The sequence below is a fragment of the Triturus cristatus genome, chromosome 4_2 (genome assembly GCF_964204655.1).
Source record: "Triturus cristatus chromosome 4_2, aTriCri1.1, whole genome shotgun sequence".
NCBI classification, from domain to species: domain Eukaryota; kingdom Metazoa; phylum Chordata; class Amphibia; order Caudata; family Salamandridae; genus Triturus; species Triturus cristatus.
The window spans coordinates 328032515-328058662 of NC_140586.1; the positions used below are offsets into that span (position 1 = coordinate 328032515).

At 46.2% G+C, this 26148-nt stretch overlaps 1 long non-coding RNA gene across 1 annotated transcript in view; it reads right to left on the reverse strand.

The window, feature by feature from the left end:
* Positions 1 to 9938, reverse strand: part of LOC146833812 (uncharacterized) — a 48989-nt gene extending 39051 nt beyond the window's left edge. The window contains exons 1-2 of the long non-coding RNA XR_014960620.1: positions 9875 to 9938; positions 9704 to 9788 (exon numbers count right to left, since the gene is read on the reverse strand). This is a non-coding gene — a long non-coding RNA (uncharacterized LOC146833812). The remainder of the gene's footprint in view (positions 1 to 9703; positions 9789 to 9874) is intronic.
* Positions 9939 to 26148: the final 16210 nt, after the last annotated feature.

A 26148-nucleotide genomic window follows, 5' to 3' on the forward strand; every position in this document is an offset into this window, starting at 1 on the left:
GGCGTATACAGTCACGTTTCCTCATGGCAGCCAAGTCTGGCATTGGTCGGGTGAGAGGCGGTGCCCTGCATAAATTTGGAAGGAATAACGAAGATTGAGTACAGCACTACACCAATGTCAATGAACTGAGCACATGTTCAACAGCTAATACACATATGCTACATACAGAGTCTGTTCTATGCAATGCATCCAGGACACGTATGCCAGCCAGGTGATACCCCTACCAAGAGTCAGCTACAAACGTGGGTGCTCAAGGTCAACATGACATGCCATGAAAGTAGCTGTGGGCCAGTGTAAGTGAACAGGCAGACGCATTACAGGAGTGACAGACATCCACATATGTGCAGAAGAAGCATGTTTTATCATACAGACAGGTTGCGGAACACTAGAGGCACAGGTCACATGTCCTTTACGGCAATCAGGCTCGGTTAGGCATACATTGAGACTACGCAGACATGTCCTTGTCTCGCAAGTCCATGTGCGATGCATACATACACCCGTTACGTCTGATTCCACATGTGGCCTGGTGTGCGTAATAGTGTGCCATGCCCATCAACACGCAGACACATGTTGGATGCAGCAACTGCAGATGCATGTCACGGAACAACTACAGCAAGCTTATGGGAACACATGACACACACATGACATAGTCACATCGTGCAACGCTGGTAGTTACATGTCAGGTGTCATTATCCGTGTCCCTGGCATCAGGGGACAGTTGCGGGTGTAGGTGACTGTGCCATGCCAGTGATGCATTTCTCGACTGTCCCCAGAGAGTAGCTCCTCTGTAAAAATTGATATCAAGTAATTTGCTGTTGTGTCATGCTCCCCATTGTTTCCGAGTGGCATGGTGGGTAAACCAACTGTGTGGTGCAGGGCCTACATATGTGCGTAGTATTGTAGATGTTACTCATGTTGCTGTTCATGCTATGCGCTGTGTCCTATGTAGTTTGGACTCATGTGTCATATGTATACAGGTGTCTGATCATTTCCTGTGTCTTCACCTTGCCCACAGCATCGTCGGGGGAAACCGAGGGAGACACTGGCACGGACATGGGGGAGGGATCCAGCACCGGGGCCACCAGTGCTGGGGAGTCTGGCGCAGCAAGTGGCACGGAGGCCGAGGGGAGTCAGGCGGAGGACCTGTCCAGTCCCAACACCGACTATGACGCTGACGGGTCCGAGGCAGAGCTCCCAGAGGGGACGGAGACTGCTCCCAGAGCTGAAAGCAGCACTCCATCTCTCGCCGCACCCTCCATTCCCATCACCGCCCTCCCACTTGCTCGGGTCCCTTGTGTCTGTGCTAGGCGACAACAGGTGCGTGAGAGACGGCAAGGGGGTGTGTTTAAAAGGTGAAGGGTGCACTTCCACTCCGGATCATTCTGTGGTGTGTAGGCACATTCAATTGCATGGTGCTTGTCATATGCACGCTCATGATTTAGCTTGTATTCTGATAGGGATTTGTGTGCCAATTATGACCCCGTCTTGTACGCTGCTTGCTAACGATAATTATGTGCTATTCAATGATGAAGCTTGCTGTGGGATGCTTCCGGGAATTCCTCACATCGTGACTGTATCACTACGAGTGGTTTTCTGTAATTACGTCCTTTTCCCACCCCCGCATGGCCGGCTCGATGTATCCATCTGGCCTTCCATTCCAACCTTGAAAGCAGAGTTCAACAAGATGAGCAGAATAAGGGCTCTATTGTCTCAAAAACAAGTCGTGTTGACTTCATCCTGAGAAACATTTGTCCTTCACGTAGCTGACACGCGCACAGAGGTGCAAGCGCTTTTGAACACTGATCTCCCACTACATTTTGGTACTCGGATTCAGATTATCTTTCATGCCTCGTCAACAAGTGGCCTGGATGTTTTTTTCTAAATTGTGGGCTCCGGCCTCGTGACCTCCTTCCAAACTCTGTTTGGTGTGATCCCCGCATTTCATCATTCGATTTTTTCTAGCGTCTTCGGAGGTCTCCCGTTGCTTCTCGCCCTCATAGCTGGGGTGCTATTATTGATCTGCGTACTATGCTGTGGCTTCACAACTTGTGTTACAAGACAGCATGCACCGGCTGCTCCATCTTCGGAAACAGATGCTTGAATTCTACGGCACTCTGCCGCTGGCGACCTTAAGCAGTGCCTATGGATTGTCCTTCCGGTTTCCCTTCTTTACCTGCGTGCAACCTGTCTTTCATTGCCTAGATTGTCCATTCGAATGGGCTCTGGATTTGTGCCTGTCCAACTCGGTGTCTCCTGACACGGATTATGATCGACTGATGAGCCCCTTAGTGGCTCATGAGTTGGACTGTTCTGGCGTCAGGATTATGGCCTGTGCTGCAGCACATGGAGTCCTAGGGAATTGGGACATCGGAACGTCTGCAACTGAATTCTTATCCAGAAGTTATCTTGATGTCCCCACCTGTTGTCCACAAATGGTGCTGGATGCCCCGATTGTTGAGGAACACGTGTGTTCTTTCCCCCTGCTGAACTGGATGGCAGATAATTTTGCGGAACGTTCAAATGATTTCCTCTTGGAAGCTGTTGCAACTTATTGTGCTTATACCTTGATAGATTGACTTTAGCCCTGCTCATTTCACGGTGCATCCATTGATGTTGTATTTTTTGCCCCTTTACATGGTTAATTTCCCTGCAACATCGTTCATTATTGAAATTTCTCTTCCTGACTTTTTCGCTTCCCTTCTATGGACTTCCAGTTCATGCCCTTGGTCCCGTTCTATCAAACTTGAACTCTGCGTTCTGGAATTTGCGCCCCTAGTGGTTAGTGGTACGAACAAGGGGGGGTATAGTGATGATTCCTATCTCCCTATGTACAATGCTAAGTTAGCACCACCGCGTTAGTTGTTAGTAAGCCATCTTGCCAATTTTGCTGCTTTTGCACATGACACTGTAGTTGTGTGTTATTAATTGAAAAATGCCTACTCAAGTTTGCTTCACATGAGAACTGTCTGTTGTTTGACATCCTTCACAGTGAGCAGCGAGCTTGTACTGTACATTGTGTACACAAACAGTCTGGGTGACTAGACGGTGCATGTTGTTGTGTGCAGGTTGATCGTCCCACTATTTAGCCATTACATGCACGCAGCTGCAGATACCTGATAGACGAGTGCTTGCCATATTGCAGTGCAGCACATTTTAGTTTCATTGTGATGGAGAACTTTCGCAGAAGACGAGACTAGATGATCCTGTGATGTGATTCCACTGAGCTGATCTGTACAGTGGAGGGTTCCCCATTCAAGCCTAGGGACCTTCTTTTAGTCGAATGATACTACTATTGGTTTACTGGCGACAGGAAGGTTGCTGTTTCCACTGTCATTTTCTTATGATTGCTCCTTTCATTGTCTATGATATTGCAACAATGCTGGTGCTTCTGAACTTAACCATTTGTCTGCTTATGTTAGCCACAGTACTGCATCTTCGGACGCGAGGTTCATTGAATAAACTCTTTCAACTTTACCGTGTCTTTGTCTATTCTGTTGTGGACTGATCTGAGAATGATGACGAACAGGTATGTCTGATTCCCACCATTGCTGAGAATATTGTCAGTCGCTTGTTCTGGGTTGTCTATACATTGGGACCGCCGAGCTCAACCTCGGCTAACGAATGGGACACTGAGCTAGTCGGTTAAGGGGTTCTGGGTTCTGAGGGGAGTTTGTGGTACACCAAACATGTCCCCTCCGTGCCAGGAACCGCACTCCCTGCCCCTGTCTCCCCTGCTGCCGTCAATGCAGAGTCTGTGGACATTCAGCGCCAGTTGCAGGTTGGTCAGTCATCGCTGCTGCGTGTCCTCCATGGCCACACCAGACTGCTGACACGGATGGTGTCGTACATGGAGGGCATGTCATCAGCGATGTCTGACCAACGGATGTTGCTGAGGTCCATGGACTCGTCACTGACGGCAGCAGTGGGTCTCCTGCAGCGCTCCGTCCCCCCCCTACCCCGGCACCATCCGCACTTCCCACTCCCATGCCTGTCCCATACACACCCAGACGTCCCCATGCACGCACCCCACCAGACACAGGCAGCACACCACCAGGGAAGGCCAAGCGCACACCTCCTGTCACGCGCACACAGGGGGGAGAAGGCACAGCCACTGGGTCGGGGGGCAAACAGCAGCCACGCTGTCACAGTAGGAGTCCGCAGTTCTCACGACCCACTACCTCCAAAACCACTCCCCTTGGCTCTCCTGCCCAACAGTCGGACAGTGAGTCCTTCATGCCAGTCTGTCCCTCAGCCCCAGTGTGACACCACCCCGCAAGCGTTTGGGGGATTCCCCGGGCAGGGTAGTTGAGTCCCCCCCCCGTCCACACGCTCCCCCAGTTGCGCTGTGACCCATCCCTCCGACCCCCCCCCTCGTTGGGGCCTGTGGTTCCTTCGGGTGCAGGGGAGACACTGGTAGAGCTTGCGGCCGTGTGCAGTGCCATACTGACCTCCTCCTTTGGTGCTGCCCCACCCCCTGTGGTGGATTCGTCCGTCCTTGCACCCACAACACCTACCCGTGCCCCTCCTGTCCCTGCGGTGCCTGGTTCTTCCCCCCACATGATTCCCCCCCTTCTGTGGATGATATGGTACAGTGAACTGTGCAGGCAAGCTAGGGGAGACGCGTCCCAACGTGTCCCCCCCCAGGACTTCGCATCTGGCGTGGCCTATGGGCTTGGTGTATAGTGTACTGTAGCTAATTTTCTTCGAAATGCTGAATGTGGTTTTTTGTTTTTCGTTTGCACACTATTGCTTTTCTGGTATTGCTGTTGGTGCTGCTGCTCCCTGAGTTGGGGTGGTGATAATGTGTTGGGTGTCTGGGAAATGTTGTAGTGTGCTGCTCATGGGGTGGACCCTGGTATCTGCATGCCGTCACAAGGTGTCTGCATATATTCGTAGGTCATGTTAGCTCTTACTGCATGGTGACATTGTCCCAAGGTGTGTTCCTTCCTCTGTGGCACCTGACATCTTCCCTGCAGGGTGTTTCCCAATTGTTGTGCTGAGCTGTGTCAACATTTCCTTGGGGTGTGACACATCCCTTCGACTTTGGCCATGCATGCTCTGCAATGTCTCCACCTGCATCGTTTGTGGCATCCTTGCTGGACACTGTACTTGTGTATGGAGTATATTGACATGACTACATGTGGACATTTTCCCTTTTACGCACTATGCATGTGTGTACTCACTGCCTCACACACATGTGTTACGTGTTCTGCAGGGTGTTTGGGCACCTGACTGACAATTGTGGGCATTGTATCTGTGTGTACTCCACCCTTTTCCTTCCATGGAAGGCAAGAACTTGTTGGCTGCCCCGGCACCTGTACATTCCTATCAGTCCTGGAATGTGGGTGACAGTGTGTGTTCCCTTAGGCTCTCTTAGTTTAGTGGTGTTGGACATGAGGATACAGTCTTGTTGCATGATCTCAGTGTGTGTGTTGTGCTGCCTCCGCCAGGGGTGGGTATGCATGTGTAATTTGTCATCACACCCACATGTGGTGTGTCATGCAGTGGGGGAAGGACATCCATCCTCATGGGAGTGGGACACTGCTGTCAGTGATGTGTTGTCATGGCACTCTCCACATTGTCGCACTTTGTGGATGCCTTCATGCACCCATGGAGTTTTGCTCATCGGAGGGTGATGTACACACCCCCATGTCTCTGTCCACTGCTGGAGGTCCTCTACACCCACCCCTCATTTGTCTGGGCACTGCTGGGAGTCCTGGGCATCCACCCCTCATATGTCTGGGCACTGCTGGGAGTGATAGGCACACACCCATCATATGTCTGGGCACTGCTGGGAGTGATGGGCACACACCCCTCATATGTCTGGGCACTGCTGGGAGTGATAGGCACACACCCCTATGTATCTGTCCACTGTCGTGGTACGAGCCATACCCACGCGCTGATGCCCTGGGTACGGCCCGTACCCCTACGGCACCCCAACTTTGGGGGTGAGGCCCGTACCCATGCCTTTGGGACGTGGGTACAGGCCGTACCGCCATTGTTGGTGTGACGTTGGGGTAGGCGTGGTATGTGCCGTACCCATGCGCTGATGGCCTGGGTACGGCCCGTACCCCTACGTCACCCCAACTTTCGGGGTGCGGCCCGTATCCATGCCTTTGGGACGTGGGTACGGGCCGTACCTCCATTGTTGGTGTGACGTAGGGGTAGGCGTGGTACGGCCCGTACCCACGCTCTGAGGGGCGTGGGGACGTCCCGTACCACCATTGTGGTGGTGACGGGTACGCGTCCACGTTGACTTCCGTTGTGGCGGGACGTGGGATTGGTGGACACGCCCCCCGAAGTGACCGGACCATGGAGGTAATTAATGTGCAGGATGTTTTGGTAATTTGTGGGGTGTGGGTTGTGTTTCCTTCCCCTTGCACACACACACACACACCCCCTTTGCCCCTGGGGGTTGTTCTGACCTTCTGCGGCGTCTGCGTCGGTTTCTGTACACGAGGTGGTAGGCTATGAGGGCCGGGATGACGCGTAGGTTGGGGTCCATCGCTGTCTGTCGCGTACCGAGGCTCCTTGTTCGTGTCGTCCTCGATTTCCCGGCAGTTTTTGGCTCCCGTAAAAAATGCTGCGTGCGGAGTGACGTCGGCACGAATCGTACTTGCTGGTCCGTAGAACGCTGCCTGACTTCGTCCGGACATCGCGTATGCGCCGTCCAGAATCAAATTTGTATGTATTTTTGGGCCGGTCGGTGTTTTTTACGACTCGTACGGAAATGGTAGTTCTGTGCGTATCGTACTTGCGAGTTTGTAAGGTGTTTTTCCCGGGTACGAGTCGGACGGAGAAAACGCTCCGTACGGCCATTCGTACCCGGGTTTTACAGGATCGGAATCGACACCTATATATCAGATTGTTGATATATCACATAAAGAGCCAGCTCCTTACACTGGCCGTACTAGTCTTAATAAACTCTTGCCCTAAAGAGAGCAGAGAAGGACTTTTGTGCTGCTGAAAGGACTGCCACTATGCATATTTATAGAACGCGAACTCGACCCGAAGGTATTGGAGCGCTTTACATGAGCACCGTATTTACATTACACATTCAGGCACGGGGAGATTAAGTGATTTGCCCAGAATCACAGGATGTGGACGCGACCTCGAGGCTCGAACCCTGGTTTCCGGCACCAAAGTCGGCAGTTTAAGCCGACGGACCACATCCTCTCCCCTGTGCCTGCCCAGCTACCTGCTGCCCTCCTTGCCTGAACTCTGCTAACTGGGAGCCCTGCCAAGTGGTGCATTGGAAATGTGTTTTCTGCAAAATCAAGCATCGCCATCGTTGCATCGGTTTGAAACAACGCATCTCTCCTCTACGCCAAAGGACTGCTGCTGAGGAAAATGACATCTCATCGTTGGATGCGTGGTTCACCGACAATGCATTGCCTTCATTGTAAAGGGTTCGCCGACTATTCAGCTACAACTGTGCAGATTGGAATCGACGCATCGCCTGCATCTGAAGTGCTCAATGCCGATACATCGCCTCTTCTGCGCCTCGCATCGGGACATCGACATTTACGCATCCTCCATCCTAAGGTACTTTTTCAGCAGTACAGGGTTGGTCCCTGCATCTGATGGTCGCTCCATTGCGGTCGGCCTGAACTTTTGGATTTACCCCAGTGAAGCGCAACCAGAAGTCCCCATTTGACGCTTCATGCTTTTAAGTGTTATATTTGCAGGTATTCTTTAAAAATTCATAACTTGTTTTGGTCTTAATTTGTTTATTAAATCAAGCTCTATTCTTCTAACCTGGTGTAGATTACTTTTGTGTGGTGATGTACTAAATGGGTGTAAAAGGCGATCTAGCGCTCCAACAAGATTCCACAAATTATATTGATATTACTAACAATTTCCTGCGGTGCTATCAACCACGGGGAATAACACCCAAATCCCCAAAGGCTCAATCCTGGATTGATTCAATCAATTACTCTTGTTGATGTAACAATAAATCAAAATGAAAGAATATTCAATCAGGGATTTGCAATTTAGCAAAGCGGTCTGCGTTCTGCACTGGTTCCCACACACGCCCAAGAATAAGACCACAAGCAGTTTCATAGATATGGGTCTCCTTTTGGCGAAAAGGGAAGTGACGAGACTCTGGAAATCGAAGGTGGGGCCTACGCATAAGAGATGGCTCAAGGAGCTGCAGAAATGGGCGGCGTGTGAAAGCACACTCAGGTACCAGCTGGCGAGCCGCAGGGAGGATGAGAGGGCGCAAGAGGCGGCTGCGGCGTGGGAGGTGTTAGTGCAGGCCCTGCGCGACAGTGCGGTTGGGGAAGAAGTGGACAGGGGGGATAGCCCCCGAGCAGAGCCGGCCACACACATACAGTAGACAGTCATGTACTTCTGATACATACCCAGAACAGCATCCTCGGGCCGGGTCCGGTCGTAGTCGGAAGCACTGTTGGGAGGGGATGGTGGGAGGTGGGGAATAGGGCTTGGGGTGGGGTTAGGACGGGGTGGAGGGACAGGGGGCGTCAAGAAAACTTCAAAGCGGAATGTGGACATCCTCTGAGGACACAAACAACACTATTGGGGTGGCGCAGGTTGTGTAAATTGTCCCACATGTTACCGCTGCCCGGCCTCAGGGATGTGGGCTAATAAGCTGTGTATCGAAGCCTTTTGGCCTAGCAAGGACCTGCACTAGCGCTAGCGGTGCAGGACCGCTCTGCATGTACGACGGTTCTCCTGTGTTTCTGCAATAAAAACAGTTTAAAAAAAAAAAATGAAAGAATATTCAATGTAGATTTGTGTTCTTTTATTCTAAAAAAAGACTTTCACTCCCAACGCGTTTCGTCGTTTAAAGGGATTAACCCATACAACTTCCTCAGGGCTGGAAGCAATACAAATGTCAGAGTTGGAATATATAATAATAATTTTTTTATATAACCGATATAAAACATATGTAAGCCCAAATTGCAATCTAGTGCAGAGGAATCAGTTGTGCTTAATGAAACGGGCCATCAGTATACATGTGCTTCGTGAATATGCATGTATTAACATTTATTCCAAAATAATTTATATAATTTATTTAACTAAAATAATAACTAGGAACAATTTCCTTAATATATTACAAATTCTCATTCACAAATTAACCCAATTTGAATTAGTGACATTTTAGCTTGTTGCCTGATATTAATTATCTCACCAACCCTAGTGAATATCATGCTCAGTGCATCTAACCAAAATGTGATTGAGTCTGTACCTTTCTTCTTGATATAGTCAAAATGCCTGTAATAATACAAATCATGAACAATTATTAACTGCGTAACACATGAGGCATAGGCTAATCCATACGTTTGACGTTTAAGAAAACAACCGAGTCCCGTTGAATCTTACCTCACAGTATCTTGTATTTCTTCTTTCAGTATCAACAAATAAATATAAATGCTGGTATATGACCCTAAAATGTAATGTAGTCATATCAGCATTGTAATAATATTATTACACTAAACTGTTGCGGTGATAATGCCACTAGTTCGTGAATACCTCTTCTAACCTTGATTAAATGTCCATTTAAATCAGCCACTCCAATTTCCGTTATCAATTCCAACATACGTTTCTAACCAACCAAAGGGATATCAGGCCTGTAATCACCACAACCTAAAAAAATGGGTTTTAATTAGTTAACTCTATGGTCTGACCAAGTTCCGTCAATATTGCCAACAAATTTATTTTCAATCCATATTCTTACCCCTTGGATGGCTAATCCCAAGCAGTATCAAAATTCGAGTTCCAAACAAATTATATTCCGCCAAGAATCCCTGAAGTACGGAGACCTACAAATAAAGTTGAAGCATTACACACTGAAACCGCTAACAAATCCAAAGGTCAAAGCGTTAAAAAAACTTTCGTACCGACATACCTCTCACAGCTCCCGCCACCCGATTACAGGTAAACGTGTGCCGCCGCCATGATTCTGCTTCCGTTTATGCGAGGTATAAACATCAAAGAGGTAACTAACCCCAGAGATACCTCTACGGGCGACATTTTTAAGAGGAGTTGAAGTATACAAACCGCACCTCGTAAGATTAATAATTTGAAAACTAAAGCCGCTAACAAATACACGATCAACACGTAGTAAAGTACTATCATAGCCGTCATAATTCTGATCATTCTAGCCACCCGATTATGGGTAAATGTAGATTGCTACCGTAATTCTGATTCCATAATATTCGAGGCATAAACATCAAAGAGGTCTTTTCTTTTGTGTGGTGTTTTCACAGTTTTGCTGTTTTAGTTGTTGCAGAAATACTTTACACATTGCCTCTCAAGTTAAGCCTGAACTGCTCTTCGCCAAGCAACCAGGGGGTGAGCAGAGGTTAGTTTAGGGGTAAGTAGACAAAATATCGAAAAAAATATATAGAATGGACAGAATATCGAATGGACATAATAAAGTGGTTGAAAATATCGAAATGCAGGTAAGTAATATCGACTGTCAAAATATCGAAGTACATAATATAGGCATTAAAATATATCGAATTTTTAATAATATTGAATTTTTAAAATCAGACACAAGAATAAACCCATTTGTGCACTCGAAAGATAATTTGTGAATTCATTGTCCATGCCTAAAAAGACTAATTCTAGGTTCAGTTTAAGCTTAATTCTAAAAATGACTTCTAGGGCACGCTCCACGTTGTTCCAAAATCCTCTTAAGGAGGCACATTCAAAGAATATATGTATATTGTCCGCCTCAGCAAACTCACATCTTGGGCACTTCGGGGAGGAGCAAGGGGCAAATCTCGCTATTTTCTTGGGGGTATAGTAGAGTCTATTGATAACAAAAAAATGATTTTTTTTAAGAGAGGCTGGCTTGACATACTTGTATAAGATTTGAAGGGATAAGACATACAGATTAATGGCTATATTGCCCAAAACGGATGAGTTCCAAATGAAGTGAGATGGAGGGATATCTACATCATCAGCATCCAGCAGACTCCTGTACCAGTGTCCGACCTCCTTTATTTATAGGCTTTGTATTTTGAAGACGGTATTCAATTTCCCAGTTGCCACTTATAAGTTCCTTCTCGGCTATGAACCATAAGCACAATTGCAGGTATTTGAATGAATTTAGAGAAGGAACTGCCTATTTTTGATCTTAAAACCTCCCAGGGGAGAACTCCGTCAGATGACATAAGGTCAGACCAAATCGTAATTCCTGCCTTCTTAATAGGTGATGCAAGACTACCTTAGAGGCATAGCGGTAACCCGGGAGAATCCCAGATGGGAGCAAAATCAGAATAATAACTGATCCCCCATCTTACTCTTACTCTATACCATACATTTAATGCTGTTCTTAAACATTTTAGACGAAACTTCTTAAAGAACCTTGGTGCCCCGAACTTATAGAGAAATCCAACCCCCCCCCCCCCCCCCGGAGCTGGCCATCACGCTCAAAATCTTCCCCCAGTTGGTTTTAACCGTACTATTGAGCAAAGAGCGTATATTTTTAAACTGAAAGGCGAAAGAGTACCAAAGCACATCTGGAAGAGCCGGAGGGAGATCTGTAAACTCTGGAAAGACTCTAGGCCCCCGTTGTATGAGAACTGGTTGGGTGCTGCATTTGGTATGGCTCGCTTAGACCAGAGACATTTGAATGATAACAAACAAAATATCTGGTCACCATTTCTATCTTGGGGTATCGAAATGAGGTTGGTCTAATGTTTTCTTAGTCCAATGATTACACCAAGCCTCGTACAAAAAGCTGGCCTGGCTTGGCCCAAAGCTAATGCAGTACCAGTAGCCCGGGGTGCCTAGGTCGGAATGGACTTTATGTTTGTTTTGCAGATGCTAATGGTGAGATGAGGACTTAAAAAAAAAAAATTTTTTTAAAGTAATGAATTTTATGTTATTTAATTTTTGCGTAATTTAATTCCGTAGCGGGTTGTGGGTTTATAGGGGAATAGGGTGGAAAGTAATTTAATTATAGTAAATTAAATATAAATTTTTAGGAATTATTAATTATTTTTAATTTAATTTTGCGTTTTAGTTCTGTAGCGGGTTGTGGGTTTATAGGGGAATAGGGTGGGAAGTATTTTAATTGTAATTAAGTAAATATGTACTTTAATTTATTTGTTTTGATAATGTATTGTTAATTAATTATTAATTGGTAATTAATTTTTATTAATTGATAAATTGATAATTATGTTAATTGTATTAATTTATTATTTGGAGCGGGTTGCGGGTTTATAGGGGAATAGGGTGGGAAGTAATTTAATTGTAATTAAGTAATTACTGAAATTATTTTTGTGTATTGATAATTAATGTATTGTTAACTAATGATTAATTGGTAATTTTTTTATTACTTGTTACATTTTTGGTATTGAAAATTAATTGGTTGTTAATTAATTATTAATAGGTAATTAATGTGTAATAAATAATATTTATTGGTATTTATAATTAATTAATTATTAAATATTTTGGAATTGGAAATTCATTTTAATTAATTTTTTATTGGTATTGATATTTTAAAAAAAATTCAAATATTAAATCATTACTTTCCTTACTGTTGCACTCACTGGAGTGGGAATAGTAATTTTTGCCTCTACGCTATCCAACGCTTTCCCTACTGTTACACTCACTGGAGTGGGAATAGTAATTTTTACCCCTATGGTATCCAATGCTTTCCCTACTGTTGCACTCACTGGAGTGGGAATAGTAATTTTTACCCCTACGCTATCCAACACTTTCCTTACTGTTGCACTCTCTGGAGTGGTAATAGTAAATTTTACCCTCCCGCTATCCTACGCTAAAAATATTGAATAATTTTATTAATATTAAGTTAATATATATATATATATATATATATATATATATATATATATATATATATATATATATATATATATATATATATATATATATATATATATATGTATTAAAAAATAAAAATATATGATTATTTTTTTATAACTTACATTATTTATTTATTCATTTTAAGGTTATTTAAGTATTTTTAAGTATGTTTTAGTTAATTATATTTATTATTTCATTAATTTTACATTACTTTTAAGACATTTAAAAAATTAGATATTTTAAGAAACTATATTATTTACAACGATATTTTGGATTCGATATTTTTGTACTTACCTGTTTGTAGATAGGAATTCGATATTTTGTCATGCTATATTTTGTCCACAATATTTTGGCAGGTCGATATTTTGGCATTCTATATTCTGTGAGTGATCCTAATTTAAGGTGGGTTTCTGACTTACCCTGACTAGGATTGTGGTGTTATGATAAAGTTTGCATGTGTGAGAGGGTGACCATTGATGCATATTTATTATCTTATGACATACTTCAGCTGTTTGACCTTCCCTCATTATATATGATCAAGTTGAGGTGCACATCTATCTTGTTACAATGTATTAGTCACAGGTAGAAAGATAATTTAATTACATTTGCACACACAATTGTAACAGAGAACCCTCTCACACATGCAAACTTTATCACAGGACCACAATCCTAATCAGGGTAAGTCAGATACACACCCTAAATTAACCTGTGCTCTCCCTCTGGTAGCTTGGCATACAGCAGTCAGGCTTAACTTAGGAGGCAATGTGTAAGTATGTGTGCAACACTTCAAACAGTGAAAACACAACACAAAAAGTTCCACACCAAGCTAGAAAGATGCATTTTGGGCAAAGTTAATACACAGCTCAAAGCAGGTCAACTCCAGGACCTTCTCGGAGACTATCAATGTGCTTGATAGACCAGTTAACGTAATAAACGACTCAAACGTGCCTGAAGAAGCATGGCTTGTGTACCAGGAGGAAATGTTTGTCAGTTAAGCACTTTCCGAAGAACCGGAGAAAACAATTACAACAAATGAAACGGACAAATTAAAAATCCTGAAGTACTGGTGTTTGAAGAAACCAATCTCTGCAGTTGGTGGTGTAAGTAATTAATTTGGCCCTGACACTCCATCACGCTGCCCTCCAGATATAACTTTTTTAACCTCATTCTGCAGATATGGCTGTTATTTAAACTCAGGGATTCTTGCTTGCATAACTTCAGATGTATTAAGCCATTGTGATACATGTCATTTGGGTTATCTTTGTAGTGTGTTATAGTTATTCCACGTTTCTGGTTAGTTTCTTCAAACATACAAATCAGGGGGGAGGTAGAGACTTTTTGTAGGGTGCACTCTACTTCCACACTTATAACGTCCATAATCAAAGGGGAGTGAGTGCTACTGGTCTCTTGGGGTCTAGGTATTCTCAGTGTTGAGCAAAACCCTCAACCAATCTCTGCCATTGGTGGTGTAAGTAATCACCACTGTGGTGTATCGTTGGGTGGCGTCATCATTGGGTTTCACATCTAGGTACTTGCTTTCGTAAGTGATTACCGTCTCCTTTCGAGAGAAAGTACTGGTGGGATCCATCTGGTGGTGTCTAAAATTACCTTCTGTATCCTGAAAAGTAGCTTTAATATGGGTGGAGTATACAGGGATAAGGTTAAAAATGAAGTGGTGATGTGTTTGGGCGTGCTAACTAAGCTTGGGCAGTGAACTCCGCTCTGGTTGCAGAGTTTTCCGCACTCATCATTACGCGGAGCTCGCGGAGTTCCGAAAAACTCATGTTGGTGAGAGAGGAAAATCCACATCCTGGCGAGTGCGAGCGTGGAAAATAAACCTCCCGGCGAGATTTCTCTACGCAAGAGGGGGGGGTTAGGTTTCTCATTGCGAGTGGTTGCATATGCTTGTGACCACTCGTGTTGAGAAACTGTCCGTTCGCGTTGAGAAAGCTGCCGCTCGAGTAAAAATCTACTCAAGCAGCAGGAAGTGAATCAGCGCCCGCTTGCACTGTGCCGTTCGCGATGATTGCACATTGCGGACAAGCATCCGGCACTGATAATCACTGTGAACGGTATTTTTTTATCGCACTCTGCCGCTTGCGGAGCTCTGCGTAGTTCGGCGGATGTTTTTTTTCACTTCGCGGAGTTTCGCGTAACGCAACTTAATGAACTCCACCCAGGGTTAGTCTTAACTATACACAACATCACCAAGATTGGTCAACATGTTTCAGCCTCTAATGCCCAAAAGGGTTCTGGGCCTTCGTCAGGACCTTTTCTAAGTTCAACTGGTCCCATACTGTTGATCTGTTTTGGACATTTAAGTCACTTACTTAAGTGTCTTCAACCGAATTGTTTTTTCAGAAAGAGTCTTTGGCTTCCTTTAGCCCAAGACTTTGAAGGAAACAGGAAAAAGAGGAAGAGTTTAGTAAACATGGTGGCACCACTATGGTGTGCCCAATTACTTGCATGTGCTAAGTACAATTAACTTATTATCATGTACTGCAGTAGCCTTAGGAACTTTTGCCCTTATTTGTTAAAAAAAAAAGTACACTTCAATAGTCCTCATCTCAGTACTACACAACTCGTTGCCTATGTGTGCGGGGAACCTTAATACAGCTAAAGACGGGTGCTGAGAGGGGATGTGGGGACCACTTAAGCAAATTGTTTACACAAAATTAAGGACTAAGCATTAGTATTGAGAAGACTATGGTTGAAGTGTAATTTTTTTAACAAATCAGAGCAAAAGTGTAGGAAGCTGGCTCTGTATATACTATACCAAGGTAAGGTATAGTGTGCACAGACTCCAGTGGAACCCTAAAGGTAAGAAGAGGTAAAAGTAGATAATACCTTACTCTCTATTTGTGATAGTGTGGGCAAGCAGTAAGGCTTTATCAGAGGGTAGTGTTGAGCATTTATTGTACACACTCAGGCAAGAAATGATGTCACACACTCAAAGACTGAACTCAGACCAATTTGTTTGCATAAGAAATATTATTTAGGTATTTTATTCCTAAAACCAAGCCAGGCCTGGTGCAGGTAAGTGAAATAATACTTTTGCAGGTATAATGCAGTTCAATACAATTGGAATGCAGATTCATTTGCAATTGATTGATTTACAGGTAAGTCAACAGTTCAAAATTACATTTCAATTGCTTTATAGTTTACTGTGCATGTTACTTCTTGGATTACTTTTTAAGTTACTTTTGCTAATCAACGTGATATGCCTAGATATCACACTGAGACATTTCCTAGACAAAAGGTAAGTAATTCAATTTTTACACATATGCAGTTTCTTAGGGTTTTTATACAAACCAACTTGCAGTTTAATGCAATCTCATGGGAGGAAATGAAGTTATCAGTTTACGAGTAAGTACTTAGTTGTGGGAGTTGGGTTTCTTGGGTTAGAACTAGGGTTCCACCAGGGTCGAGGATACACCCTCAAAGCACCATCAGAGGCACTAGGGTAGCCAGGTGCAGACAGCTGAGGCTCAATGTTATCCAATGAGGGATAGGGGGCCTCCAGTTGGTGGCTGCTCAGGAGCAGCCCACACGGTTGTGGGAGCAAAGCTCATGGTGTAAGGCTCAGGGCAAAGGTGAATCTGAGTTAGCACACACAGTGCACCCGCAGCTGTACAGGGGCGGGTGGGTGCGAGTTGCTGTTTTGGCGTCGGGTGCCCTGTTGATTTCAATGGCGATTCTCCGGCTGCAACAAACACTGCAGGCACGGGGACGAAGATCTTCTGTAGGAGACCACTAGTTGGAGAGGTAAGTTGGGATGCCTGGGGATGCTGGGACACTATCGATTGGGCCACCCAAGGCCGTGGGACGTCATGTGCACGGGTGTCTTTAGGCGTTGGGTTTTTCTTACCTGCTCAGGTTGCGGTCGGGGCGATCCTCCAGAACGGGGCTACAGACGTCGATCGGAGACTTGAGGCAGGTCAGGGATCACCAGATCCCAGTTCAGGATCGCAGGGTAGACCTCCTCGTGGTGTTGAGCCACTCGAACTTGGGCTGTGGGCATCGGGTGCTGAGTGGGGCATACTCACAGATTTGGCGGGAGCCAGAGTCTGTTGGTAAGCAAATCCGGTGCTCACAGGAGACAAAGTCTGGTTTGGGAAGGCAGGGCAGGTCCTTCAGGTTCTTTGGGGCAGCTGGCTTCAGGACACACTGGGATTTCGCTGGAGCAGGTTCGAGGTTGGGACAGGCTGATAGGGCTGGGGCCAAGTCAGTTGGTGTTCTCCTCTTTTTTGGCAGAACGGCTGTTCAATACTTCGTCTTCTGGTTTCTTCTTGTCTGAGGGGGCAAGGTTCAGGGTTGCCCCTGAATACTAAATTTTGGGGCCTTACAGTTAGGTATGGGTCGGTATCAAATGGTCCCTTCCTGGGGGTGGGTACACCCCCTAGTAGGCCACCCTCCAGTGGGTGGGGGGCAGAAGCCTCACTCTGGTTGGCTAGGTCTCCCCATCTGCAAGATGGTGGGGACTGAGAGTTGTGCTTCACCTCGCCTCCCCCACCTGAGGGGTGCAGTTGGCAAAGGTGGGCACACCTCTCATCCTAACTTGGTTTTCCAGTCAATTCTCCAGCCCAAAGTGGTGGTCAGAACCTGTGGGAGCCAAATTTTGGTAAGCTCACAAAGGCAGCAGGCCTTTGAAGCTTCCCCTTTGTGGACCCTGCCCATCCTTTGGGAGGAGGCTTGGCTCCTTGTCTCAGGATGTGCTTTGTTATAGGACCCTGAGAGTGGCAGTCTCTCGACCCAGGGGTTTAGAAACGTGTCTGGTGGTGGCAGCTGGTGAGCACCCACTCAGCCAGGACACTAGAATTAGGTTGTTTTTCATGGGGCATCTCTAGGATGCCCTCTAAGTGAATTTTCATTAAATCCCACACTGGCATCAAACTTCCCATTTTTCAGTAAAGCCATTATGGTGCTGTGGAGGTCATAACTCTCTATGGCATTACTGCACTTACAATGTCTCAGAATTGACTTAGATACTGGTACAGGGCTCATGTACCTGTACCCTCACCACTGATATAATGCACCCAGCTAGAGGGGTGGCTTACCTACGCGAGGGCAGTGGGTTGGAGGCATGGCACAAAGGGATGTGTGCCATGTCGACTTTTCGCTTTGTCTTGCACCAAAACACGCAGCCTGCAATGGCAGTGTGTATGTGTAAAGGTACAAGGCCTCTAAGGGTGACACAGTGAGTGCTGCAGCCCTTAGAGGTCTTCCCTGGTCACAGTGCCCTTGGTACCTTTAGTACCTTTTACAAGGGAATTATATGTGGCCAGAGAGTTGCCAGTTGGGTTTTGCAACAGTACAGTTTAGGGACAGAACATAAGCCTTGGGTACATGGCTGGCTGGAACCCAGGGCACACTCAGTCAAAGTACATCAACATTATGCAAAAAGTGGAGGCAACCATGCAAAAAGAGGCACTTTCCTACAAAAAGTACCTAATGCTACTCCAGTTCATGAATGGGTTAGTTATACTTAGGGAATGCAAGTAATTGGGCGCACCGTACGGGTGCTACCCTGTTTACTAAACAGACCCTCTAACATTTCACGATTCGCAAAATAATCGCAAAATCAGTCGAGGAGCACGATGAACGCAAAATGTACCATTTTGGCAGCAAAAAAAAAGGTCCCCCATCAGTGTGAAAAAAATGGTGACCTCTTATTGGCTGTCTGCATATATGTCACTACGTACCGCCGTATAGCCGTAATATGGTTATAACTCCTTCATCCTGCCGTATTACAGTTTTCCAGAACTGAGTAAAAAACCTGTATTATGAATAGGGCTGCGAGAAGATAATGATAATCAGGACGTGCCACCTGCTCCAGGCACAGTTAGGGACTTGGTTCAAAATTGCATGCAGCGCAGAGCCGGAACCCCCATATAACACTTACCCTTTCTCAGAAAGCTATATTTCTGATTGAACCTGCCTGGCCTCACTGCTTCCAGATAGCTGTGTTCTGTTGCTTGTTTCACATCTGCAAGTTTCTTTTTCTTTTTTTTAAATCCACTGCACGCGAAGTGCTTAGTACAAATTATTTATTATACAAATCATCAGTGTATTAACAACAATGGCGTAATGTCTCTATTAATCAGTTTAATGGGCTCATTACAGTTACTTTGCATGATGACATTGGAAACACATTCGATTGCATTTTAATCAAGCCAGTCTCTGCACGCACCTGGTGGCTCAGCAAGATATATACTTATTGCTAACGGGGTAAAAATCAGAAATAGAGGGCCTGAGTCACAAAAGTAATCTGAGACAAAATCCTAACTTTACGACTTTCGGTATTCACAAAATGCATTTAGTAGTAGTAAAGTTAGGATTCCCTAACTCAATGATATTCTGACATGCTACTGAGTAGTTTAAGATAAGAGCATGTCTTCCCGCAACACCTCTGCTCCCTGGGGGGGGTGGGAGGGGGCTGAGGAGGTTATATCCCATTAGGATGTGAGCTGAGGTAGCACGACATCCTTCTAAGAAATCTCTGCACATCCACCTTTGATTTATGTTGACCCCAGAGAGCTTAATTTTCTGTCCATTTTGTGAATTGATTCATCAATTGACTTTGGGTCATGATTTTTGGTGGTAATGGAGATCGACAGGTCGTGGCTATCTGTCTCTTTCCAAGTAAAAACACCACACCAGTGCTCAGCTTCTCTTTTTAGATCTGGTCATTAGCCCTAATATGTTTCTCTCTGGAGTATTGTTAATATAGATGCCTGTGAGGGTCACTGTTCCATGTATCAGTGTTTCCCAGTAATGTCTAAAGGAGCGACATTCAAAAATCCTGTGGATGGACTCAGCAGCTGCAAGTCCACATCCAAGACAGTTGTTTGATATTTCATGAAGTATCATGTACACATGCAGATGGTTATACTGGATCAAGATAAACCGTGTGGCTCTAGATGCCCCACCTTGGTGTCTGATAGAGGTCTTCCCTTCTTCATCAGTCAGAACTCCCTTCAAATGTTACAACATAGTGAAGTCACTGCCTTGTAAGGTCTTGCCACTAGCAACAGAAAAGGCTTGCTGGTTTATCATGTTGTAATCGCACAACATCAAAATCCTGGAGCCAATTATTTTCATAGAAGTCCACTATGCATTTCAGCCCAGCTTGTCTCTATATTTAAACATTATCTAATTTAGCTATTAATAGGAGTTTGAGAAGACAAAGCATTGGTAAATTCAACACATACATTGGTTCAGACCTATGCTACTGAAGCATGTCTCCCAAAATATAGGTTTGGCGAAAGTTTATGAAGAGCAGGTCCCACTCACAGAGTTTAGGATCCTAAATCACAGAGCGGTCACCACTGGGCTCTAGCAGGACTCTCCCTTTCCAGCACACTTGGCAACAGGTCTCAGGCGACTACCTAATCCCTCATTTGATTACTTTGTCCTCATTTTGTTGTACCCTACGCCCACAGTTTAAGTACGTAATGCACCATGCCCTAATTGTAAGCGTGCAACATATTGCAATGTCTTCTTAATGCCAGTACGATTATTGTGATGTTACTCCTTCAGTACCTATTAGCAGCTTTGCATTCGTCAACTATCTTACTAGTACAATGGTTTATACTCTGAACTGCATTGCCTATATGCTGTCACAGAACATGGTGTCACTACACTGTTCATGTTGTATGAATATAAGAAAATGCCAATAAAAAGATATAAACAAAAATAAAATAGGTTTGGCTAATGTTACACATCCCAATATATTCCCAAGTCACAATGTGTTTCATTGGACGTGCCAGGGTTCAACCAGTCAGCAAACCCAATGCAGCTGAGCAGTCAGCTGATAAGCTTCAAAGTTCAGAATATTAGGATCCCCCTCATTTATTGGTGGCTGTAATTCCGCAAAATTCTACGTCTGCTGATGCCCCATATCATCAAGGATTAGAGATCTATAAACATCCACACTGATATAACCACTCGTATATTAGCCAAATACTACAGCAGAGTTGAGTCAGCACACTCTTTTTGGAAAGGGTTATCCTGCCCATTACCGACAGAGGAGCCAGTACAAGAAGGATATACAGTCAGGAACTGCAGCTGTTGCTTTAGATATGTTACTCTCTCCTGCAACAGCTGGAAAACCTGGAACCTCCCTCCAATCTAAAGGTTGTGATTTCCCCTTTTAAGGCAGTGGTTGGTAATGCACTACATAAAGTAACCTATGGAAGCTCCAGGCATGTGCACCCTCTTTCTGCCCCTGGCACCCTGTTATTACAGAATTGACCACAGATGCTTGTGTGCCCTCTTCTGTAATACAGATAGCACCAGTGTACATATAGCACTGGTGCTACCTAAGGAGGAATGCAAATGAAGGAAATACTTTGCCTCTGTGCCGCTCCGTATTATGGTCGAGGGTGCAGAGGCCATCAGGAGTTGCACTGACGGTGTGCCACAAAGTAGTTGCACACAGTCGGTATGCCCTCATACACCCTCCTCAGGGCAGCCCTGTGAAGGGGATAAATGAGGTCCCATGAACCCTCCAGATACCACCCTTCAGGCAGGTAATTTCACTCAATGCACCTACCTGCATGGGAAGCTCTGTGTCCCAGGGGCGGCTCCTCCGTTGCAGCAGAGGATGCGACCCCCACTTAAATTCCCCCCAAAAGCACCCAAGATACAAAATAAAAGGGTAATTTATAACCATTTTATGTTTCATCCCCGTCCCTAACGGAGCTTCGGGGGCGGGCCCCTGCTGAGTGACAGCAGCAGGGAGGAGGGTGGGCTGGCTATGCACTTTTAAAGTGCGCCTGTCCCTTTGGCCGGCTGTCTTGGACGGCCAGCTAGACATGCGGAATTTGAAACCTCTAACCCAGCTGTCTTAAGGTTGCCGGGTATGAGTAAGTGCAGGCCTCCAGAGCGCTCTGGAGTGCTGAGCGAGGCACACTCCAACGAGTCCTGGCGCTGCTCTCACAGCATGAGAGCAGCTCCAGGATTGGTTAAGGGAGTTCCGGCATCCAGTTCATTAGGGCGTCGGAGAAAGGAGAGCTCCGGAGCCAAAGACGTCGTAAGGTAAGTCTTTTCAATTAAATGTTGTGAGCCGGTCCGACCGCTCCCCCTCGGTAGATGCCAGCTGCCACTGCAGTCTCCCTGCTTCACCTTGCCTCTCTGCCTTTCACTAATGCACAAGTTAGCCGCTTCCCTGGGGGCAGGGTATTGAATAGAGCACACTCACTGCCTATGGTCTGCGCCCTGTGTACCTTGTGAAAGATGTGCCACGGCGCAGACAGGGGCAATGCGCGCTTTCTATAATTCCACCTTGGTGTCTGGACATCGCTATTTTGAAAAAGGAAGAAGCATGATTTATCTTTATTCGCCAATAGGACAGACATGCTGCCAACCTCTTACAGCTCACCCATCATGGAGTCTAGGGCAGAAAAGGCATTACCTAAATATGCATGGAATATCATCGCCCTAAAAAGGCAACACATGTAGGCTGCCTCCTATGCACAGCCACTTCTCCGTGAATGCAGCTTGCTAGTGGCTCCTCGGGTAATGCAAAGAGCATCAGGGACAGCAAGCACCCTTGTCCGGTTCTTCTCTCTATTCTTTAACCCCTTCGCCGCGGCAGGAATTCCGCCGGATTTGAAAAACAGTGACATTGGCTCAGGCACCATAAGCAAAAAATCCAACTGAGGGTGTTGAAAGTTTTTTACATATTGGCTGAAAACTCTGCGGAGACCATAGCACTATCCAAAGCATTATCTGGAACATAAAACCATAGCCTGATGTTGTGTGATGTATTCCTACCTACACAAATCCACTTGAGTGTATCGTTGTGGGTAAGGCCTTGTTGGAAAATGGCCCTCTCTAAAAGGTCAGCCCTACATTTTTAGGTCTCGGCTAGCGAAGGCTGCGCTTGCGCAGTCTCGCTCGCGAGATTTAATGACTTGGAGAAGAGGGGCTTGAACCCGCCCCTCTTCTCCCCTGTTCTCCATTGGCTGCCTCTTGAATGCTGGCCAGCCACTGGAGAAGAGGTCAGTCACTCCGATTAGGCCCGTCCTTTTCGGATCGGGGGGCGTGTTTTTTGCAAGAAGTCTCATTCTCTCCTCCAGTCAATGGCTGGAGGAGAGAAAAGACAAACACGCCCCCGAATCCGAAAATGCCGCTGCCTTTCTCCGAGGCATTTCTGCTCTGCCTCGGAGAAAGGCGGTGGTGTGCCTTTTGCTCTGCCTTGTTAGAATAATGCTCCTAGCATGTATTGCATGTTTTTTGTTTACATCGAGTCTGATTTGTATTGAAATCACCGATAGTGTTTGTTTATTGAGTTTTATATAGCGCTGTGTTTACATCGAGTCCGATTTGTATTGAAATCACCGATAGTGTTTGTTTATTGAGTTTTATATAGCGCTGGCTGACCCGGAGGTATCAGAGCGCTTTACATAAGTGGGTTTCTTCTATTAATACGTCGCACAACAGAGAAAATACATGGCAGACCATGGGGTTAACTTAGATACTTTCTATATCTGAACACCGTGTGACAGTTTTCATAATTCTAGTTCAAGTATGTTCCCATCACGTTAAGTCCAACGGTGAGTGAGGGCCAATTGAAAAGAGAGCGCGTGATGCAAGGAAGCTCGCCTTACATCAAAGGCTCCTGGGTCTCTGGTCTTGGTATACCCATCACTGGCTTGCCGTCGGTCCCGCACCGAGACCTGGCGGCAGGGTGCGACACTGTCACTAAGAGGGTGGCCTGGCTGAAGGCAGACACCTGGAAGTGTTTAATACATGGATATCTTCCTTTGAAGCTGCGGAAACCGGTATCAGAGTGCTTTACATAAGTGGGTTTCTTCTATTAATACGTCGCACAACAGAGAAAATACATGGCAGACCATGGGGTTAACTTAGATACTTTCTATATCTGAACACCGTGTGACAGTTTTCATAATTCTAGTTCAAGTATGTTCCCATCACGTTAAGTCCAACGGTGAGTGAGGGCCAATTGAAAAGAGAGCACGTGATGCAAGGAAGCTCGCCTTACATCAAAGGCTCCTGGGTCTCTGGTCTTGGTATACCCATCACTGGCTTGCCGTCGGTCCCGCACCGAGACCTGGCGGCAGGGTGCGACACTGTCACTAAGAGGGCGGCCTGGCTGAAGGCAGACACCTGGAAGTGTTTAATACATGGATATCTTCCTTTGAAGCTGTGGAAACCGGCCCCTCCGGCGCCCCTCCACCTCTCCCCAAAAGAGATGAGAACTATTTATTAAAGTGTAGTGACGGGATTGCTTCCCACCCTCCCAATGAACACTCCCACGGCGCACCGACCTTTCATTACATACCCCCTGCAAGCAGGCGGACCCTTATCAGAAGCTGCACAGATAGTTGCCAACGGCAACAAGCCATGCACATGGCAAACGGGGCGGAGGGGGGCACGAGACTGCACCCAATTGTAACACACTTGCGCAGCACAAGAGACGGCGTCGCGCAGTGAGACAGTGCCTTATTCCACAGCACCAGGCCTTGCAAGGGGCTTCAGCCCCCAGCGCCCGCTCGGTCTCCACCTCCAGCCCCGCAGGCAAACATCCTTCACACAGAGTCAACACCGGCCTGCCTTTGCATCGACCGCTGACAAATCAGCGCCATAAAAAGGACGGAATGTCAAAATAACACAAATGCTTTCTCCAAGCTTAGCACAGTGTCTGCCCCTCTTTAACTGAGCGGGGATAATACAGTTTCAGAGAAGCAGCCACGGGTGCGTGCTCTGTACCATTTACTATGCATTTTTATGGACGACTTTAGAACACAACGCAAAAGCACGCTCAAGTCGCATCTAGGAACGCCCACTTCACAAAACGTTATGACTTTCCGGTCCAAATAAAATTTAAAAAAAACACGCTGCTAGCCTGGAGAATGCGTTCTTCGGCCCTTTGAGCAACCCAGACCTCGACAGTTCAGAATGCAGGCCACTGAGGGCGCATTAACCAATACCGTTCGTCTATGTAAAGGTCCTTCAGCGTGTGCCTGCGTGGGCGCTCCCGCCATACAGGACAATCCAACCTGCGGAGCGTTGTGTGTGCTAAGTACAGACTAGGGAGGGCGCTAGACTAGTGGGAAGATGGAGGGATGGGTATTTATCCCTTCACCATGTCGGACTGCAGCCAAGATTCACAGGGTGGCCGAGCGAGAAACACGCGCTGCTGATATCGACTTCATCTGCAGTGCACACGTCTAATTCTCGGCAGGGCTGACAACCTTCCTTCTTTCAGAGCTGGATACACTCTGTAGCATAACGTTTTGTAATAGTGACATGTTCTGTACAGTGCTTGGAAATCGCTGAAAAATTGGCATTGCTCATGACATTATTTTTGTTTATGTTTTTGTTTTTAAAACATTTAACCCCTTCGTTGCGGCGGGAATTCCGCCGCAGCGCTAGGGGGTGCGGGGGGGGGCAGCGCGGTGGCGCTGTGCTCATGACAGAGCCACTCCGTCATGAGCCACGGTTGAGCTGTGCTCATGACGGAGTGGTTCCGTCATGACTCCGCCCAGTTGCGTTGTCCCCCCGCACAGGTGGGGAAACAGCGCCGCGTGGGCGGAGCGGCCGCCAACGGTCGTGGCATGACGGAACCGCTCCGTCATGAGCACACGGCAACCGTAGCTCATGACGGAGCGGTTCCGTCATGAGCGGGGAAGGGGTTAAAGAAATGGCATTGTTATTTACAATGTCAATAGCTTAATCACTCTCAAATGCGAGACCTATTGCATTTGCACCCACACACAGAGCCACCTACACACACACTGATTAAGCTATTGACATTGTAAACAACAATGCCGTTTCTCTACATGTTTTAAAAACAAAAACATACACAAAAATAATGTCATGAGCAATGCCAATAGCTCTACCTTTACCAATGCCCAGACCATTGCATTGTAAATGCTTGTTTTACTTCCACCGATACATTTTCTGACTTTTTTTAACCGAGACGAGGCATGGCTTTTCTTTGGGTTCCTTGGCTTAACATTCGGTGATTCTGGACAAACACCCAGTGGCGGCTGCTACTTAACGGCGGCAGTGGGGCAGGTCTCGGGAGGAGGAATGATTTTTATTTTTGTTTTACTCATTTACCTGCCTGCCAGATGCCACCTCTCTGTCCCCTTTGCCCGCTTCCAGGACTCCAGGGGCAGGAAGCAGGAACAGGAAGCACCCAGGCTCCCAGACTCCCATAGCCAATCAGAACGCTGCTGATAGCAGCATTGTGATCGGTCTGAGCGTCGTGGTTCGGTGTTCAGATGGGGACTAGGAGTCTGTACATGTTCTCCACCCAGGCTGTGCATTATAGCCCAGTGGAGAACATGCCAAAGGACGCTTAGGAGA